The 16,943-nt window shown below is 33.1% G+C and overlaps 1 long non-coding RNA gene across 1 annotated transcript; it reads right to left on the bottom strand.

Annotated features, from left to right (window-relative positions):
* Nucleotides 1-5,554: 5,554 nt before the first annotated feature.
* Nucleotides 5,555-5,969, bottom strand: LOC126734484 (uncharacterized). The gene is made up of 2 exons (XR_007660069.1): nt 5,813-5,969; nt 5,555-5,650 (listed from the first exon to the last, which is right to left on the bottom strand). It is a non-coding gene; the product is annotated as an uncharacterized LOC126734484 (long non-coding RNA).
* Nucleotides 5,970-16,943: the final 10,974 nt, after the last annotated feature.

The raw sequence follows: 16,943 nt of genomic DNA on the forward strand, positions 1-16,943 counted from the left end.
AAAAAATCTACATGCAAACGAGTCCAGGCATTTTTAGGGCAATCCTACATTATCAAAGAAGGTTTAGGTGACTTATCCGCATACATTGAACAAATTTTACATCGCCGAGTAATATTTTCAATAGCCTCGTCGATTTTTGGCCACCATACGTATGAGCGAGCCAAAGCCTTCTGTCAAATGTCAATGTGGGTTAAGGGTAGCTCTTCCAAAATACTCGTTTGAAAACTTGAAGGTACAATTAAACGATACCCCCACATTAAACAACCGTGTTCAATAGATACTTCGTTTTTTCTTATAAAAAATGGCTTAAGGTCTACAGAAGGACAAGTTTTAGGCTAGCCATTTTTACCATTAAAAAAAACTTTGCTAATGATTGGATCTTTACCAGTTTGCTCTTTAATTTTTAAAAAATTTACTGGAAATTCGGAATTTTGAATATAATTTAAATATGACACTTTATCATTGTCACTTGATGAAAACACAATGGAATACTATTATAATAATAGTTAATATTTTCAACACTAGTTCCTAGTCGAGATAGAAAATCCGAGTAATTCTTTTTTGTGTTGACGTATTTAATTTTAAAATTAAATGATGATAAAATATACGCCCACTTTTGTAGGCGATTAGCTGCAAAAATCAGTAGCCCTTTTTTATCTCCAAAAATGGCTAAAAGGGGCTTGTAATCGGTATACAAGGTAAATTTTGTCCCATACAAAAATTGAAAAAAAATTTTTACTCCAAAAATGATGGCTAGAGCCTCTTTTTCAATTTGTGAAAAACCTAATTCGCTTTTACTTAATAATCTGGAAGCAAAAGCGATTGGCCTCTCAGAACCGTCTGGATAAAAATGACTAATAATCGCTCCAAGCCCTACACTGCTAGCATCCACCAAGAGTTTAATGGATATTTTGGGATCAAATTGAGCCAGAACCGATGGAGAAATTAACATTTCCTTGATTTTAGAAAAACTATTTTGACTTACCCCCGATTTTGACGAGAGGTACCTGGATTTTGATTATAATATATTTCCTCTAGTTCTGTTTTAATCGGGGCCTAAGACTCCTTGGATGCACGCTTTTCATGATCAGCGACCGCAGACTCCTTTGCCAAAGCAATTTTTTCCATGAACTGAAACGTACAGTCCCTACTGATGGCATTTTCTTCAAACAAGCGATCGGAAAAACGCACGTCATTAATACCGATCGCAAAAATATCTCTCATTAGCGTACTGAGAGTTATTGTAGCCTCAAATCCGCAATTACTCACTAAATTTTTCACATGAGCTGCCCAATCACACACTTTTTCACCGGGCTCTCTTTGAGCAGAGTAAAATTTACTTCTCTCCGAAAAATAGGACAGCACTGGAGCAAAATGCTTTAATAACAATTTATCCAAATCCTGGAATTTCACTTCCGGTGGCGTTTTCGGTACACACAAATTTCGTAAGAACACGTAACAATCTTCATTTAATGTATTTAGAAGAGTCGCACGCATTTTGTCGTCCTCCGTTATACCATTTGTTACGAAAAACTGTTTTAGCCGCTCGGAAAATATCGCGTAATCCGACTTTTCCGGATCAAACGTACTTAAATTTCCGCGAAAAGATGACATTTTCACCGACTACTTTTAACAACTTAGATCCGTAAGATCGACTGCGCCAATGATGTGTATGTATTTAATTTGAAATAATACACAACGTTTATTTACGAGAGTATATTATCGACTAACTAAGAGATACAATAATACAAATTCGAGCCGGCAAAAAAAAGGTAACAAATAATAATACAGCTATGCGGTGTAATATAAATAAACAACGGATATGGAACACATCTATTAAAAGAAAATTATCTGGTAGGATAATAAACGTACCTGCACACTATATTTTTTATGCAAAATCTGCGAGAAAATTACCAAAACCTTACGAGATGCAATATTTGCACCATGATTATTTTAAAGATTTCTCTGGTCTAAAGTTCATTAGCAAACTCCGCCCTGGTCATAAAGAAGGGGATCCCGAAGTTCACGATATTAGAGCCTTAAAATATAGCCCTGAAGGGTCAATTGAATTTAAGCTACGACATACTCATACTTTTGAAACGTTACCGGTCAGATTAAATCAAAATAATGTACAATGTGTCCCCATGGAAGATATTCCAAGTGTATACCAAAATAAGTTACAAATAAAAAAAAACCAAGTTTGAGCACCTTCAAGAATTAAAGGTAACAATAGAGCAAGACTATCGTTCATTTCACGACTCACTTGAAGACGAATAAAGCTAATATAATTTCAGTTTTTCTGCGTATTTATATGTATTAGGATTGGGTATCCACTTATCTTCTGAAAATAGGGTTTTTATTTGTTAAATAAATATTTTATAAATTTAAGTCGTGTTTTAGTATTCCTTTTTCAGTTTTTTTTTTAATTTTAAGTTCAATTTTATTCACTATATATTTTTTATGTAAATATCATTTACTATAAAAAAACACTATTTAATTTATCTATAAAGATAGAGATACAAAATAAATAGTGTAAGCTGCCTAACTCTAATCAAAATGACGAAATAACATGTGAATTTGCCTAACTCCGATAGTACCATTAAAAATTTTAAAAAAAATTATTATTTATTACTACACTACAGGAGAAAATCTAAACCACCCAATAAAAGTATCAAAGTGTTTATAGCCAAAAATATAAAAATTTAAAACGTTTTTTTTCTCTCCTGTAAAATTTACCTTTTTGGACTTAAGCACTTTTCATTATGACGGCGACAATATATTCTTTGTTATAAACTGATAGCAGCAGTTGTAAGAACCTCATGACTACAATTTATAATTTTTCAGTAACCCTATGCTTAAAATTAAAATTACAAAATCAATTGTTTTATTTGAAAGTATATAACTTTTAAACCCGTTACCGAAACTTTTGTCGTCTGAGTTCGTAGGTCGGTTCAGCGCAAACCAATGCTAATTTTGTTATTTGAACACTCAAGTACAAAATTCAGTATGCCAAAGAAATATATTCCAAAGCCAAAGAACTATAAGGATAGAGCTCTCGATAAAGCAGCAAATTTGGTGAGAACTTAAGATTTTTCTGCAAGAGCTGCTTTCTATATCGACAAATCGAAACTTAGTCGCTACACGAATAAGAAAAATTTGGTAAAACATGGGCAAAAACCAGCAATATCTGTAGAGGCCGAACAAAATTTATCTTCAAATTTGATAACAATAACCCAGTGGAGGTTTGCATTAACTAAGCGAGAAGTCCAAGATGCCGTGCAGATGCACTTGCAAGAGAGTAACCTTACAAAACGCTTTTCAAAAATGAACGTCCCGGCGACGATTGGTTTAGGAATTAGAAAGATCTTGCAGAACTCATATCCATGGTAAAAGAACTGAAGCAGGAAATCCGAGAAATGAAAGGCTCGCTAGACTACATTAACGAGCTTTTTGAAACAGAGAGGGTGCGTAACCGAGTCTTCGAAGGAATTATTGAAGAATTGAAAGCGGAAAATACGTGCCTAAAAAAAGAAATGGGCCATGTCACTGCTGTAATAAATACCATGGAGTATCAAAAAATAAAAAGTAACGTGGTAATTTCTGGTATCTGCCATGATAAACATGAAAAGCAAGAACAAATCGAGGCCAAAACATTGACCGTATTAAAACATATCGACGAAGGTATTAAAAATGCAGATATCACTGAAATCAAAATACAAAACACCAAATCAGATAAACCAATAGTGGTTGCTACATTCGCTAGTGAAAAGAATAAAACTGATTTGCTCAAAAAAAGATCGACAAAAGGAAAAATTACTGGAGAAGCGTGCGGCATTCCAAATATACGAAACATTTATATTAATGAGGAGCTAACATTTATGACTCTGAATCTTCTACGTGAGGCATCTAAACTAAAAGGGATAGGGTTTGATTTTGTCTGGAGCAGAAATGGTCAAGTGTTTGCACGGCGCAAGCAGGGGGAAGACGCAATAAAGATACATAATAGGTATTATTTGCAAGATATTGTGAAAAATGTAAGTGAATAAATAAGATAGTTTTAAATTAGGAGTAGTCAAAAATAAGTACAGTAGTCTATATTTCATTTTCATAAATGGCGCTTAACACAATCTGCGATGATGTTCAAGAATATATAACTAACGTTATTGATAGTATAGATGAGACATATTTCTTTAATTATGAGAATAGAGATTTAAATGTTATCCACTTTAATTTTAGGAGCTTAAGTAAAAATTTTGATAATTTGTTGGCATATTTAGCATATCTAGACAAAAATTTTGATGTAATTGCACTTTCCGAAACCTTTGGCTTAAAAGATAAAAAAAATAACCTAAATATACCGGGTTATATGTTCTGTTATAATGAAAGTACAACTAATAAAAATGATGGCTTTGCTTTTTATATTAAATCGGCATTGTTAAAAGCTGTTGAAACTGTAGAGATTAATAACTGTAAATTTCTTCGGGCAATTTTGAATAAAAATTCGTGTGAAATAGGCATTACCGGAATATATCGATGTCACGACATAAGACAATATGATTTAATTCAAAGTCTTGAAATATTTTACAATAATTTAACTCCAAAACTGGAGACAGAAATCTTTTGTGGTGACACAAATATTGATATAAAGGGAAAAAACGAAAACATATTGCATAAGTGCCTTTATTTAAATTTGTTTTCATCTCTAGGCTTTAGAAGCAAAATAAATGACTTTACTAGAGTAGATGGGCCACATAATTCATGTTTAGATCATTATTTTATAAAAACATTAAAAAAAACTAATGGGAGTATTCTCAGAGGTGGACATTCAGACCACTTCCCTATTTTGCTAAATATCATTTTAAAAGAAAAAACTCTAGTGTAAATAAATATATAAAAAAACTTGATGATTAAAAATTAAATGTATTTCTTCGATCAGAAAACTGGGGAAGTATTCTTGAAGAAAAAGAACCAAGTAAATGTGCCCACTTATTTATTGAAAAATTAAAATCATACATTAGTTTATCTACAAAAGAATCTTATATTAAATGTAAATATAGAAAGAAGAAATCTTGGTTGACGGGTAATTTATTAAGGTGTATAAGAGAAAGAGATAGGTTAAAAAAGATATCAACTTTAAACCCAAATAATTTAAATGCCAAGGAAATGTTTGTAAATTACAGAAAAATGTTGACAAAAATACTGAGTAAAGCTAAAGCTGTATATTTTAGGCAAATTTTTGAAATATGTAAACAAAACCCAAAAGAGTTGTGGAATAACATAAAATATGTCACTAATCAAAACTCAGCTAAGCCGAAAGTAACTAGTGTAATGGGGGAGTCAGGTTTGGTAACAACAGATCAAAAAATATCAGAGGAATTTAATAAATACTTTAGTACGGTGGGGCAAACACTAGCCGCTAAAATAAAAAAACCTCAAAACTATGTTATTAATCTTCAAAAAAACTGTAAAAGTAGTTTTTTTCTTAAACCTATTGTCAAAAGTGAACTTATTACTATAATTGGATCTTTGGGAAATAGTGATTCAAATGTTGATGATGGCATATCTAATAATTTTATTAAGAATTATAACAGATACTTGATAGTGCCTCTTTTACATCTGGTAAATACTATCTTTGGGTCTGGAGTTTACCCTGAAATTTTAAAAAATACAATCGTTATACCACTTCATAAATCAGGCCCAAGGGATGAGTTAAAAAATTACAGACCCATAGCTCTCACCAAAAGCATAAGTAAAGTTGTAGAAAAATGTATTAAATTGAGATTATGTAATTATATTGATAAAAATAACCTACTTAATGCAAATCAATATGGTTTTAAGACGGGAATGGGAACTGAGGATGCTTTAGTCAGGGTAGCTGACGACATAATAAATGCTTTTAACACCAATACAAAATGTATGACAATCTTCCTGGACCTGGCTAAGGCCTTTGATACTGTGCCGCACCACATCTTGATGGAAGCTTAGAAGCTAAAGGTATAAGAGGAATACCATTAAATTTATTAAAATCATTTCTTGAAAATCGTTACCAGCAAGTTAAGATAGGCGAGATTCACAGTAGTAAAATTCCAGTGAGGTGTGGTGTGCCACAGGGCACGGTCCTTGGTCCAATATTGTTCACTCTCTATATGGATAGTATATTTTTGGTAATAACAAGTGTGCAAGTTGTCTGTTACGCTGATGATACAGCTCTCATGGTTGGGGGTGGCATGTGGGATGAAGTGTTTCAAAAGGCCGAACAAGCTCTTGTTGAGGTTAAAAAATGGCTGGATTTTAGTTTATTATCTCTTAATATTGACAAGACTCATTTCATGTGTCACTCCATGACAAAAGCAGGATTACCTTATGACCTTGAGACTATTAAAATTCACGACAATGATTGTAGGAATATGAAAACTTGTAATTGTGTGCGGATTAGTGCAGTGGACGAAATTAAATATTTGGGTGTCTACTTTGATAGGCATCTAAAATGGGAGATACATGTGCAATATATCTGTGGTAAACTTAGAAAACTTATGTATAAATTCAATATATTAAGACAATGTTTGTCACGTAAAACAATACTAAATATTTACAAAGGTTTAGAAGAATCAATTATTAACTATGGAATTTGTATCTGGGGAGCCGCCAGTAAAACTTTCTTGAATCCTCTTGAAATCATACATTAGTTTATCTACAAAAGAATCTTATATTAAATGTAAATATAGAAAGAAGAAATCTTGGTTGACGGGTAATTTATTAAGGTGTATAAGAGAAAGAGATAGGTTAAAAAAGATATCAACTTTAAACCCAAATAATTTAAATGCCAAGGAAATGTTTGTAAATTACAGAAAAATGTTGACAAAAATACTGAGTAAAGCTAAAGCTGTATATTTTAGGCAAATTTTTGAAATATGTAAACAAAACCCAAAAGAGTTGTGGAATAACATAAAATATGTCACTAATCAAAACTCAGCTAAGCCGAAAGTAACTAGTGTAATGGGGGAGTCAGGTTTGGTAACAACTCTGGAACAAGCTCTTGTTGAGGTTAAAAAATGGCTGGATTTTAGTTTATTATCTCTTAATATTGACAAGACTCATTTCATGTGTCACTCCATGACAAAAGCAGGATTACCTTATGACCTTGAGACTATTAAAATTCACGACAATGATTGTAGGAATATGAAAACTTGTAATTGTGTGCGGATTAGTGCAGTGGACGAAATTAAATATTTGGGTGTCTACTTTGATAGGCATCTAAAATGGGAGATACATGTGCAATATATCTGTGGTAAACTTAGAAAACTTATGTATAAATTCTATATATTAAGACAATGTTTGTCACGTAAAACAATACTAAATATTTACAAAGGTTTAGTAGAATCAATTATTAACTATGGAATTTGTATCTGGGGAGCCGCCAGTAAAACTTTCTTGAATCCTCTTGAAATTACCCAAAAAAAAATTATAAAGATATCTCTTTTAAAAAATATAATGCATCATACCGAGTTACTATTCCAGGAATCTAAATTACTTACTATTACTAAATTATATTTAAAATCAATAATTAGACTCCTTAGTAACCAGAAAATTAACATTAATACATCAACCCACTCAATTGCAACTAGATTTGCACAAAGTAAATCAATGATCTTATCAACTCCAGTGCATTATACCGCAGTTCAGAAAAGTATAGTCTTCTTAGCTCCCAAAATATACAATCAATTGCCTCAGGAACTAAGAAATAAACCATTCTCTAAAATTAAACGGAAAGTTAATTCATGGCTACTAAACCTTCAAAAAGATATACTTCTGACAGTAATATAGATTATTTATAATATTTTATCACAATAGGTATGTACGTAGAATTGCTTGTTCTTTTCTCATTTTCTATTGTTCCGACTAACGACAAATAAAAAGCATTTTCTGCTTATATGTATATTTATTAATTGATGAGTATATAGACACACGCACAACTTTTTAAAAGTAATTGTGTGTCTAGTCTTAGGCAAGTATTATGTTGTATATTTTCCTAAAATAAAGAGATTATTTATTTATTTATTTATTTATTTATCCATTGAATCAATAGGAATATTTCCGATTTCAAATAAAAAATATCCTATAGAGAGAAATATCCTACGAAATTAAATAGACCCTCTTGATATACAGAGCGATCAGTTGGAAATTAATGAAACCCAAGAAAATATTGTTAATGAACAAGTAGGCTCAGAATCTAGAAATGGTTGCAGCACAAGTTTGGTATCAGCTGACAATGTAGTTTCTACGACATCTGCGAAACCAGAGAACAAAAATTCTTCATTGGAATGCATTTTGTTAAGTAAAATTAACAAGACACAGAAACGTCGCAAAATACTCAGCAGTAGTCAAATACTAACTAGTGGCGAATACGCAAAGCCAATTGAAAATATGGATAAAGAAAAAAGCAGAAAGAAAAAAAAGGTAGTTAAGAAGAATGAAAGAAGCAGAAACAGAAAGAAAAGAAAATTAAAAAAAAACTTCAAGTAGTTCAGAATCCGATTAAGAAGAAGAGGTTCAATACGATAAAGCGATATCGAAAACATGACAGTAACTGATTTGGTTAGAAAAAAAACTAATCAGGATGTTGTTCAAAGTGAATATGAAAGTAAGTGAGACAGAAGATATGCGATTATCACATTTAATCAGCGTCGGAAGAAATTTTATTATAACTGCTGGCGATTTCGTTTTGGTTAAATTTAAAACTAAAAATAAAAATATGCACTACATGGCTTTTATAAAAGAGTGGCTACTTAATAATGAATTTTGTGTTTATTATTTATGACGTAAGGGAAATAAATTTGTTTATTCAGTAGTTCCGGAAATCAGTAATATGGTAAAGGAAGATATTGTTTTAAAACTACCACCCCCAGATCCGCTTGCAGGAACATCTAGAATGGCAGATCTGTATTCCTTTCCAATAGATTTCAACAGATATTTAGTTCGTTAGATTCTCATTAGTAAAGTAATAAGTAAACATGTTCCTCTATGCCATTAAGTTATTTCTTTTTTTTTACTTATTTTATATGAAAGATTTTTTTTATGGTAAACACTTGTAAAACAACAGCTTGGAGTCCTTTGCTCAAGTTTTGACTCAATATTTAGTTTAAGAATCAATGGTTACTACTTAACAAATATTTTTGAACGCATTTTCCTATAAATAAATATTTTTGCATTTGTTTATTGTAAATTTTTTTTTTAAATGGTGTCTCAATTCTGCGAGTCCTATTTTTGATTTAGACGGCGAGTCCGACGCTTTATACCTAAATTTTACCACTATTTCATATTGCATCTGGGCTGTCTCATATTTGCACTTTTCCAAGGATAAATATGAGAGAGAGTTTTAATTTTTTTCCTTATAATATAGGTAAACTTGCTATGTTTCTATTATTGCAATATTTGTCTGATTATCAGTTACATCTTATAAAATTTTTTTCGATGCCTATAAAGGAGCCCAAGACCTGAAAAATACGAATGATTTAAAAAATGTCTCATTTTTACACCACTTTGCCCTAGGTCTTCATACCAGGTGGTACAGGAGTGACCTCTCTTTCTGATGGGTAGTATATAGCACCTGAGACTCAGTGGCGGCTTTTGGGGCAGAGCCACAGTGCCATGGCTCTACCTAATAAACGTTCAAAAAATATAAAATTTATTTTTTAAATTTTACTTCAGTCCAAAAAAATATCTGTATATTAATATTTAATACCAATTATAAAATTAAAATACTGGAACGCAGCCAGTGCAAGATTCCGCAAATTTCGCTAATGCGGAATCGAAGACGTAGTTGTGGCGCCAGGCCCCGTATCGATGCATGTTACATCGAATAATCACAGCAAATGTCCTTGAAAGAATGTGGTAAAGCTACGGCAAATTAAATAATTTTGGGCCAGGCTCCAAACCAATAGAATCTTTTCTAGCAAAACATGCGTGATATTGTTTGTTTTGATTATTCATCGGGCGTTCGTGGTTCCGTAGAGATCTTTTATTTTATTTGGCTGGCGTTTTCGGCTTTGTTGATGTTTTTTATTTTTATTAAATATTAAAAACAATGAATAAAATTAGTTTTTTAAAAGCAAATCCATTTCCAAATTAGATTAAGGTTTGGCCCTACCTCCCTGAACTGTCACGAGCCGCCACTGCTGAGACTGTATATCACAAGGGTTTTGTGATCCACATTGCAGGCATAAAGATGTGGCATCACTTCAATGGAATTTCATAAGGAGACTATCTGGTATACACATGGCTTTAAAATGAAAAATACACCTAGTGCAAGGCTCTGTCGTGGCGTCCAACATACCAGCACCGTATACTGGCTGGGGGAGCATGCTACTGCACACGCAACACAATCGTATTATTCTTCTTGGACAGCAGGGCTGCAGCGTTCAGCTCCTAGGAACGCAGGCCATGCTAGAAACGAGGGAGCGGACTCCCTTGCTAGACTGCAATCTGCGAAACAGCCAGTGGGGCTTAAATATATATAAATGTGTAGCAGTTGCATAAATGAAGGGTCTGCTGGACAAGTAATCCCTCCAAAGGCGGACCGAAATACCTAGCCTGAAACAGGTTAAGACACACACAGAAGGATCCTCTGCCTGTCTCACCAGACATTTACTGCGTTTAAAAAAACGCAAAATTCGGCTGGTGACGAATCTTTTAACCGGACAATGGCATTTAAGGCGCCATCTCCACACCTTCGGCATTGCGAAAAACCCGGAATGCCGGTGGTATTCGGAGGATGAAACTGTAGACCACGTTATCGGGAAGTGTCTAGCTTCACGGGTGCTACGTTCAAATTCTTGGGTAACATCTACAGTATACCTGAAACTTTAGGTCCTACAAACCAGAAAGCCTCATTAGTTTTTCCAAGACTATTGGTCTAACCGAAAGTTACCATTTCGGTGGGGGACCCGTGGTGGCCTATTAGGAGACCTATATGCTGCCCACTGCGCTACAAATTACAACGTCTCCATATAAAATCATATAAAATAAGCTTATGGTAGTAGAGTGACAGATTACAAAATAAATATAAATATACGTTAAAAAAATCATCCATTATTCTCAAAGAGACTTTAATATTATGTAACAAGGAAAAGAATAAAATTAAAGTCAAAGTCTCACAAATGTAGCATCTATTGGTTACGTTACGCGTGTCGCTCCTTCGTTATTAACTCCTCAAAGAGTTAAGGAGTAGTAATAAATGATATACCGTTGTTTAAAGTTGAGAAATGATGGTCAAAAAATATAATTTTCAACACAAGTTCAGCAAAACACTGATAATTTCTTAAAAATGTAAACAGTTGGGTTTGAATTTACTGTTGATCAATTTACCGTGATCCACGGAAGTGTTAATTTTTTTTGATTTTCTATGAATACCTATAATTTTAAATACCCAAGAAAAATTTATTAAATTTTTTTTTTGAATCTTTGAGCATTTGGTCTATTCCTCGTTTTCGGTTTATCGTTGATTTTTGGGACACTATATACATATATACTGGTATATTTTTAGTTATATTTTTATTATGAAAAACTAAATGTTTTTAACGGTTATAAAGCTTCCCAACTTTACCCTAAATCAGTGCATAAATATTTTATAGTAGTATATAAGGCAACGCAACATTACAAAGCTAAAACTTCCCGTTTAAATTGAGTTGTCTACAATCCCGGGATGTTTGTTTTAGATCTTAATCTGGCCACAATCAATCTCATAGGGGGCAGTACGTTCCGCAGCAACGCGGCACCCTACCGAGGATGACAAAGCCACGATGCGAGCGCCAGACCGAGATTTTAATGAGCGATACATTCAGGGAGAAATATGAATTACATTTCAATAAAGAGTGTTTCATTATTATGTCTTCTTTTTTTCGTTTTAGTTCTGTCAATATGTTACAAATCTCTCCTGGGATATCTTGATAAGTAACCATAGCTTGATTAATTAGTTTTGGATAATAGAAAGTTGGACTTAACTGATCCTTATGTAATGGTTAAATTTATCTCTTATACAGTGCTTTTCTTTAATGTCCCTCCTTTCTTCATTTTTTAAATGGATCAATTAAATATATTAAAACTTAAGGTAATGCAATTGATGAATAAATACATTGTTTTAAAGCAAAAGTGGCAGATGAAAATTTTAAGATAACTGCTGAGCGCCATCTTGGAAAAAAATTTAATAAAAAGGGTGATCTTGTAGCACAATATTTCGAAGCTCCTGACGAGTACTTGATAACCCTAGAAAATAAATTCAATATATTTACCTACTACAAAATGGTGGTACATTTAATAATTATCTGAATACATTAACAATAAACTTGATATATTGAATAAATACATTGAGTTCAATTGAAAAGATGATTGCCTTGAACTTCTTAACATAAGAATAGTTGGTCCGAAATTTGACACCGAACATTTTCAAATACACTAACATCGATATTTCTACAAATATTCGTTATTATCTGATGTAAATTCAATACTGAAGCAGGTTCAATTTCGTACATCTTTTGCTTCAAAACGCCCCATAAAAAAAGTCTAGAGGTGTCAAATCTGGCGAACGAGCTGGCCATTCTACAGGTCCTCGACGGCAAATCCAATGACCGGGGAAATTGTTATCTATAGTTATAGTTATCCATTAATAGTTACGAACTTGTCTGGATTAGTGTGGTATAGGTATGGATAGGTATGGTATGTAGTAGGTGTAGAGTAGTGTTTATTTTTTCTGGATATTCAGTATGAGTTTCCCGGAAGACGTGTGGATAAGTGTCACTCCAATAACTACAATTTTGTCTATGAACATTACCGTTGAGAAAAAATGTACATTCATCACTAAAACAAATATTATGAAGATAGGTAGGATGCCGTGCAATGGTTTCCGTCATAGTTTCGCAGAATTCTGGTCTTCGATCAGGGTCATTTTCAGTTAACTGGGGTACCTACCATTTGTACGGATGATACTTATTTCTTTTCAAAAGTCTCCATACAGTAAAAGGACAAACCTCTTGTTCATTCGCGACAGAAGAAGTTGTTGGGGATTAACTATCATCTCACCAATTATTGCAACTTGCTTTTCTTCCGAAATGGACCGACGTCCTGGGGGCTTTTTGTTGTTGACCTAGCAGTAGTTGTAAATTTGGATACGAGTTTTCGTAATAAATATTTTTTACAAATAGGATGATTTGGGAAACGATCGTTGAAAATCCTTTCAGTTTCGTGAAAGTTACGCGTCGCACCGGAAATAAAAATCGCTTCGATTTTTTCTTCCAATGGACGAGAATTGACCATTTTAAACTACTACCACTAAAACCGAAAATTAAATGAGAATATTTTAACTGCACAATGATCTTTGTTTTTGTACTGACATTTTTGTCACTGTCAACAAAAAAAAAACCAAAACAAACTTTTATCGGAATTATCGTTGTCGCTATGGATATGGCAGAGAATGACAATTATTTGTAGAGAATGCATGTCAGTGTTTTGGTTCAGATAATTATTAAGCCGTTTAAGGACTGTACTACTCCAACCTAAAAGTTTTCTAATACATTTATTTAAAAAGATATAAAGATCAAAGGTTTTACCAGACGAAATGCATAATCTGTGATGCGCATTTTGATCAATATACATATAATCTCTAATGTAACGTGGATAGATAAAACACTTGACAGGCCCTAAAAAAATGTTCCCTCCTTCTGACGGGCAGTTACTGGATGGCACCTAAGAGAGTGAACTGAAATGGTGTACGGAAGCAATACTTTGGAACCTTGTGATCCGAGATTATTACTGAGTTGATTGCATCACAGATTCTTGATATTTTTTGGTAATCTGTCAAGTTAGCTTGACTGTTATTTCTCATTCGCTTCAGTCCCAGCTTCGCTTCTCCTTGAATCACCAGGTCTAATGGTGAGAGGTTAAGAAAAACTTCCATGAATGCGATTGGTGTAGATTTAATGGCTCCTGCTGTGCCTAGACATGCGAGTATTCTGCTTCACTTAAGTCTTGCTCCTACTTGCATGGTTTTTGGCCACCACATTAACGCAACATAAGTTATAGTGGACACTACTACTCTGGTATAGATCCAGTGTGCTATTTTGGGCTGTAATCTGATTCCGGTCACTAGGTTATTCAGTCGAGATGTTTGTTTCAGCTTAATTTAGAGTCCTAAATAGCCCCAGATATTTTATCTCTCGCAACATAGGAGTTTTTTTACCATGCAAGAATAGTGGCCCAAGGTAATCTTTCGACTTTTGGTAAATGGTACAATTGCGGATTTAAGGGGACTGATCTTAAAACCTTTCCTCTCTGTCCAGATTTTCACGATGTTCAGAACAGCCTGCATTGTTTCTCATCGTCGTATTACAATTTTTTTGACTAGTATCACCAAGTCAAAAACTAAAGCTCTATATCTTTTTTCCTTACAACTTAGGACTTAGAAAGGCTTTTAGAGTTTTATTCAGCATTTTACTATCCTGATTCTGAGCATGCAGTCTATCTACCGGCATGCTCTGGCGTCTATTCCAAGTTCTTCTGCGGTCCTTGTAATAGACTCGAATGTCAGACGAATTGACAAAAGCTCCTTCAACGTCCAAGAAGTTAACTCGTCGGTTTCCAGAGTCTTCTCTACCATAGTAACGAACCTATGCAGCGTCGTCTCTATAGATTTGCAGTAGAGGGTTTTCAACCAATGCTCTATCCCCGAAGTGTCTATTGAGCATGTGTTTTTCTAGTGTCTTCAGAAGAAAGAACTTCAGTCAGCCCATCTTTTTGGTAAGGGTCTGGTCATGTTCAGTTTCTCCTTGTATGCGGCTTTGGCGAGTCTATCGTATCCAATTCTGTCGACTTGCTCCCTTCACTCCTTTTATCTTCCTTGTGACCATCTACGAACATCTGATAACTTATCCCATCACTCTCGGATCTCATTGCTTCGCAGCCTATCCCTCAGTGCAATCACTCGTAGGGCCCTCATTTGGCCGATTTGTGTCTGCTCTTGTTTCTGCTGAGCCAGAGAGGATGGATCTTACTGCTGATCTGTAAATCCTGGATTTGATTTTTAATTTAATTTAATTTATTCATACATCAATACATAATAATATAAATTACATGAATGTAGGAATGTAGGAACATACTCATAGGCACCTAGGTAACTTAAAACCTGAATGAGCCTGTTAACAAGATTTTTTATATTACAAAATATCAATAAATCCATCTGATGCTAATTTATATTCACTTAAGACCTAAACTACATATTCGGTTACTTAAATCTAACCTATATAAATTCCAATTTATAATTTTAACTGCTGTTAAATAGTTCTTTAACTTTTTTATTATTTGTATAAATATAATGTCTGCAAGATTTCTTAAATTTTTTTTTATTCGCTATTTTTCTTATATCTTTTGGAACTAAATTAAATATTTTTGGTGCAAAATAATTTATAAAACGCTTATTTAAATTTGTATTACTTTTGGGAGTTTTTAAGTGTTCATTCATCTTATTGCGAGTATTAAAGGTATGTGTTACAGCAATATTCAGTTCAGGATTTTTATGAACAAAGCAACAAACTTCCAAAACATAAAGTGATCGGACATCAAATATATCACATGAGTACAATAAATTGGTTGAATATAGTTTATTTTTCCCAAACATGATTTTTAAAATATAATTTTGTACCACATTTAAGGGTTTCAAAGAAGTTTGGTACAGTCCACCCCATGCAACAATACCGTATCTAATCAATGACTCAACCAATGCCCTATAAACTGCAACCAACAATTTCCGGCTTAAGATTTGTTTTAGAATGTAAAATTTGTGTAAGAGTTTTCGAATATTTTTGGTTAGATTTAAAATGTGGTGATTCCATTTTAGATGCTTATCAATAGTAACACCCAAATATTTAGTGAAGTAAACTTCTTTAATAATATTATCCTGTTGTGTATTGTTTTCTATATCAAGAGAATTAAATGATGGGCGGTTTGCTTCAGTTAATGAAAATGCAATATAGTGAGTTTTTGATATGTTAAGTGATAATTTAAAAGTGTCTAGCCAGTTTTTTATCTTACGTATTCCGATTATTGCACTGTCTTTCACATTTTCCCATGTTGTTCCAGAGAAAATTATTGCCGTATCATCTGCGTATGATATAACAGCACCATCTTTAATTTTTAATTCTGTTAGTGAGTTAATATATGTAATGAACAGTAAAGGTCCTAACACGGTTCCCTGAGGTATTCCTATTTTTATTTCTAATGGTTCACTTAATGTATCCTCAATTTTTAAATATTGCTGCCTTCCAGTTAAATAACTTTGAAAAACCTCCAATACTGGGCCCCTAACTCCATTTGAAGATAAAACATCCAAGAGAAGATCATAGGGCACAGCATCAAAGGCCTTTGCCAAATCCAGGAATACTGTAATACATTTCTTGTTCTTTTCCAGTTTATCTGTTATTTGTTTAGTAAGTTGATATAGGGCATCTGTTGTACTTGACCCACTAAGAAAACCGTATTGTCGTTTCGATATTAAGTTTTTACTTTGCAAAAATGTCATTAACCTATCTTTCAGGCACTTCTCAAAACTTTAGCAAAATTATTTATTACACTGATTGGTCGATAATTATTTATATTACTTTTTTCTCCGGATTTAAAAATAGGTGACACAATTGATATTTTAAATTGTTCAGGGACTTTTCCCGTAGTGAATATTAAATTAATAATATGGGCGAGGGGGCGAACTAAAAATAAATGTGTCTTTTTTATTAAAGAAGAGGTAAAGTTATCTATCCCTGGAGAGCTATTGTTCTTAAGATTGTTAATCTGTTTAATTATATCATTATTATCAACTGGACTTAAATAAAATGAACTCAACAAGGCTGTATTTACATCTATTTCATTCTGGCTAGTTTTAATTTTGTTATACATTTCCAGTC

The sequence above is a fragment of the Anthonomus grandis genome, chromosome 3, assembly GCF_022605725.1.
Source record: "Anthonomus grandis grandis chromosome 3, icAntGran1.3, whole genome shotgun sequence".
Classification (NCBI taxonomy): Eukaryota; Metazoa; Arthropoda; class Insecta; order Coleoptera; family Curculionidae; genus Anthonomus; species Anthonomus grandis.